This window comes from Mizuhopecten yessoensis, unplaced genomic scaffold (assembly GCF_002113885.1).
Source record: "Mizuhopecten yessoensis strain PY_sf001 unplaced genomic scaffold, ASM211388v2 scaffold4135, whole genome shotgun sequence".
Lineage (NCBI taxonomy): Eukaryota > Metazoa > Mollusca > Bivalvia > Pectinida > Pectinidae > Mizuhopecten > Mizuhopecten yessoensis.
In genome coordinates, this window is record NW_018405393.1 from 18,386 (window position 1) to 24,549 (window position 6,164).

The window sequence follows — 6,164 nt, forward strand, 5'->3', positions numbered from 1 at the left end:
GAATACATTATCGTGTACTGACTTATGTGTAGTATTATGGTATCTAAACCGAATACGTTTCAACAAAATGTATATACAGTATATAAATTTTAGATATTGTGGTATATGGATATTTTAACTGGAAACACTGTGGTAAAATGATAAATAACTAACATTGGACTACAATAGCATTTAAAATGGATACACTGTATGATAATTACGGATTCAATTGTATATGGGTGTTTGTCTCAAGACCCATTGAAATTCATATCCAATATACTGTAACAGAACACGATTATATTCACTGCGATTTGGATAGCCTTTGCTATCTGTTTTTTTATTTCCGATTTTTGCAACTCTAATACAAGAAAGGTCCCGATGCGCGTGACGACACCACTGACTATATGGCGTCGCCTTGTAAAGCAAAATAGTTGTTTAGCGTTGATTTCTACGTAAAACTACAAAATATAAAAATGAATATTTATTTTAATCTTTGAAAGAAATCCCGCAATAATATGCGAACGTATTCACACGCTTAATGGACAGTTTTTAGAACAATAAATCTTAGAGTCCAATGTAGTTATGTATTAAGGTGAGAAAAATGTAAATTCTGATATATAAACTCGATACATTTGTAGATAAAAACATATAAACCGTTTGCACGCTTACTTACATAGAAACAATAGATACATATGTGTTTATAAATGTATATAATTACGCTCATACAGCCAATTTTCTTTCCGATAAAACACAGGTGCAAAAACGTAACGTAGAAAAGAAAAACATGAGTGAGTATATGTGTAGAGCGAATGCGGATTATTTTAGATATTATTAAATACCATGTATATAATTATTATCAGTGATATTGCAATTTGTTTTGATATTGAATGTGTCTTCTTTTCTTCCAAAATAGGAACATATATATTATATGTATATGTATAAGAAATTGACATATTAAATGGATAAGAGGTGTATGGCGTGAGAAAGACCTCCTGCGTGAGGACAATGTTATTGTTCGGGGGTTGAACCCAGGGCCCCTCAACCCAGGCAACCTCCAAGTAAGATTTATGTATATATGCACATGGAATCTGCTGCTGAGGAATTAAATATTTAACTGGAAAAAAAACAAAAAACATATTGTTAACATACATGAACAAAACCCGATATCCAAGTCGATACAAAAACAAAACAAAATCTGATAAGACATTAATGTCCAGATTAAAAACCTTTTGCGTTCTTTAGTATACCAATACAATTTAGACAATGGTTAAAGAGAATTGTTACCATGAAAACCTTCCTATCATCTACTATACGCGTATACCTGGTATAACACTTACCTTACTTTCTTCATTATTCCAGTGCTCTTTGGATGAACTCTAGATGGATGCCGACAGCTTTTACAAAATGTGTAAAGTTAAAGATATGTTTTGTAACAGTTCGTTTGTTCTACCACTTCTAAGATATTTACTTTCTAACAAGGACAATATATAGAATTGCCTTCATGGTACACTGTAAGTCGACTCTGTCTGATGTTTATTTGAATCCCGTTCTATCACACGCCTTAGCACTGCAGGTACTTGCTACAGGACATTGTGTGTAAGGTTTAATATAGTTTTACTGATGTTCTGATCTGCATTCATGGGAAATGTTTTATCCGGTCAATATAAATCGCCAAGACATTTTTCCGGTGACGAATTCACACCGGAAATGAAGTTATCGGTATTGTGGTACATCGTAAAACCTCTTTTATATTGCTCATTTAATGTTGTATGTTGTATCAATAAAAATGTGTAATTTGCAGTTTGAATGTTCACTTTTATATATACTACATCTTTTGTGTGATTTACCTGTACAGAATTATAATCCGGATATATAAAGTAAAATTTAAATCATTACAACTTTAAATGCCAAAATTGATTCCCTGGTACAATGTAGTTCGAATATGCTTATCAAGTGTGAGTTTTGTAAACCGTTTGGTTAAGTGACCGGAATAGGTACATGTAAATAAATACACTCGAATAAACATTGTGTATACTTTTAAACAAAGAATATAAATGTTGACTAAAATGGTAGAGCTCGTGATTCTCAGATTACAATCTGTTTCGAGAAAAATATTTTGAGGAAAGATATCTTTCTGACAATGTTAATTTTCATAAACTTACACGGAAACACGGAACAGGCAACCTTTACAGAAACAATTGGTTTTATTCCGTGGTTTTGGTGGTGCTTCGTGTTGATTTTCCTTTTTTTATGTGTGTGTCTTCTTTGTTCCTTCTTTTCGTTTTCATATTTGTGTGCTAATGCTGTATTATACATGTTTGCAGTGTTATTAATACCTGTACTATGAAGTTAGACGATTTGATATTTGCTCAATTCTTTAATAATGACTAGAAAAACGAAAAAAAGAAGCAATCAATTTTAAAATAGGCACCTATATCATACATTTATGTATTTATATAAGGTAGAATGTACTTGTAGTGACCATACTCGGGAGGTCCTTGTGTCAAAGATGGATCAAATGCTAGTACATTCTTCTGGATGGTCTAATTATTTCTTGAAAACATAGTGTACTACAAAAGGACACCATATTGTTTAGGGGACTGACTCCAGGGCTCCCCAACCCTTGCAGTTCCTATCAATTTATTTATATATATCTGTATATACTTATCAGTATTATATATATATATATAACATTTGGTTGGGGGAAATAAATTATTTGAAAAAAAAAAAAAAAAAAGGTAAGTACTACCATGCTACCCGGCGTGTAGACCACTGACGACTTATTACTCAGTTAATCAGAGGGCATAGTGGCCAATTATTGAAGTTTTTAATTTCTCCGTCAATCAGAGGCGATTGTGGCGACTGTTAATCATGAAATTTAACAGTTTGACCTTTATTACAAAGTATGGCCAAAACGTGTCAGCTGAACAATAATTAAACCTTTGAGTACATACGCTTATAGCGTACCGGTAGTAGATGCTTAAAGCGTACCGATAGTACACATTTTATACTAGTGAGTACATACGCTCATAGCGTACCGGTAGCACATTTGAGCACATACGCTTATAACGTACCGGTAGTACATAGTTTACACATCTGAGTTAATACGCTTATAGCGTACCGGTAGTACATAGTTTACACATTTGAGCACATACGCTTATAGCGTACCGGTAGTACATATTTTACACCTTTAATATATACGCTTATAGCGTACCGGTTTTAGATATTGAACACCTTTGAGTAAAATATTTTACAGCTATGAGTACAGACCCTGGACCGTTTTTTTGTCCGTTTAAATGCAAACGGAACGCAAAGGCAATGCAAACGGAACGCAAAAGCAACGGAAACGCAACGGAAACTTAACGCAAACGCACACAAACCGTTTGGTTTAAACACGCCCCTAAACGCAGTTCATAGTATCCATATAACGCAATTAGATTTAAATGTACTTGCGCGTGCGCGGAAGCGTGTCGGTCTCTGACTCTAACTCTGACCTGTATTTACCTTTACAGCGCTCGCAATATAACTTCAAGCTGAACTCTATGATATAAAGGAGTCAACTATCAAGTTACAGTCCCCTGTGGTAGCTATATATTATAGAGGAGACAAGGACAATGTTACAGTCCCCTGTGGTAGGTATATTATACAGAGGATACACGGATCATGTTACAATCCCCTGTGGTAGCTATATAATAAAGGGATACAAAGATAGTGTTACAGTTCCCTGTGATCGCTATGTATTATAGAGGAGACAAGGACAATGTTACAGTCCCCTGTGGTAGGTATATTCTACAGAGGATACACGGATCATGTTACAGTCCCCTGTGATCACTATATATTATAGAGGAGACAAGGACAATGTTACAGTCCCCTGTGGTAGGTATATTCTACAGAGGATACACGGACCATGTTACAGTCCCCTGTGGTAGGTATATACTATAAAGGAGACAATGATCATGCTACAGTCCCCTGTATTAGCTATATACTATAGAGGAGACAAGGATCGTGTTACAGTGCCCTGTGGTAGCTATATACTATAGAGGAGACAAGGATCATGTTACAGTCCCCTGTTGTAGCTATATACTAGAGAGGAGTCAATGATCATGTTACAGTCCCCTGTGGTAGCTATATAATAAAGGGATACAACGATAGTGTTACAGCTCCCTGTGATCGCTATATATAATAGAGGAGACAATGATCATGTTACAGTCCCCTGTGGTAGGTATATACTAGAGAGGAGTCAATGATCATGTTACAGTCCCCTGTGGTAGCTATATAATAAAGGGATACAACGATAGTGTTACAGCTCCCTGTGGTAGCTATATACTATAGAGGAGACAAGGGCCATGTCACAGTCCTCTGTGGTAGCTTTATACTATAGAGGAGACAAGGGTCATGTTACAGTCCCCTGTGGTAGCTTTATACTATAGAGGAGACAAGGGTCATGTAGTCAATAAAACTATCTTCATCAATAAAAATAATGCGTTTAGGGGGTTAGTCGGTTGACCGTATCTCTGAACAGTAATCAGTACGTGTAGCGCTAATTGCAGGGATAAGTAGCGGTACTCCTGGGAGGGATTACTGTTACTGGTCTACCTGATAGAGAATAAAACAAACGTAGAGTTACCTACCATCTTACTCACCTTGAGATAAACTTAAATTTATCAAATTTTGATGTTTTATTTCACCATTTAAAACATAATTAAAATGTAATTGTTCTAAATGCGCCGAAATGTTTCTCCTTAAATTGATTGATAGTAAAAATAAGGTTGTAATATGATGATTAATATTGAAAAAAAATGTACACCTGCATAGATCGATTTTATTTGATATAAATACTGTACGTTTTCATCGTGTTACTGTCACTGTTTTAAACACAGAAGTGATCAACTATTTGCTGATGTTTAATCAAAGCTCCCCTAACCCCTGATNGATTAATATTGAAAAAAAATGTACACCTGCATAGATCGATTTTATTTGATATAAATACTGTACGTTTTCATCGTGTTACTGTCACTGTTTTAAACACAGAAGTGATCAACTATTTGCTGATGTGTAATCAAAGCTCCCCTAACCCCTGAATGGCCTTTAATGAAGCATGTCTCGTGGAGCGACTGTAGATTGTTACGTGTATGAACACTTTCATTTACATGTTTGAGCCCTCTTATCGGATACTGCTTCTGCATCGGCAGTTGTATTCTGATATTGGAGGAACCCACTTTGGGTTGGATACTACTTGCTTATGAGGGCTGTTTTCTGATTGTAGGTATACTATGCATATAGAAGAGATTGTGTGTGAGAAAGATTGAGAGAGTGTGTAGTTGTGTGAGAGACGGTGGGTGTGAGAGAAGAAGAAATATGTGAGTGGGTGTGAGAAATGTATGAGAGTGAGAAGGTAGGTGTGAGTTAGAAGCTGTGTGTGAGAAGGTGTATGACAGTGAGAAGAAGGATGTGAGACAGTGAGAAGAAAGATGTGAGAAGTGTATGAGAGTGAGAGACAGTGAGAATGTGCATGAGAGTGAGAAGAAGGATGTGAGAGAGTGAGAATGTGCGTGGGAGAGAATGAGATGAAAGATGTGTATGAGAGTGAGAAGGTAGGTGTGAGTGATTGAGAGGGGTGGGTGGGTGAGAGAGAGAGAGTAAGTGTGTGAGTTAGAGACAGTAAGTGTGTGTGAGAGTGAGAGAGGTCTGTGTGAGAATATAGGTATCTGAGAGTGCAATGGCGTAACAATGACATTTTCAGGAACACTTTTTTTTATCAAATATTTGTATTGAGTTCACTTTTCTATGATTGAACAGTCCAAATCAATAAAAAAAAGAGTTATTAACAAAAAGTCTTCTTAAAAAATGTTTGTTATGTCCATACACATTGACTTGAACGTTGATGTAAACAAAAAATCTACTAAGTGAAGTATACAATTTTTAAAGTCGGGCTTTACTTGTTAATAATCAGATCTAGAACACGGGAGATTGCTTCTATGAACTAGTTGATTTTTTTCCAGCTATGGTAGGGGGAACTCCCCCTCCAGTACCCTCCACCTTCTCCGTCGCTATGCGCCTCGGACGCTCGACTCTCGGTAAGCATACACTCCGAAAAATTATTTGCTACGCCATAGGAGGGAGTAGGTGTTTAGGTAGGTATGAGAGGTGGGGAGTGGGTAGGTAAGAGTGTGTGTGTTGGGGGG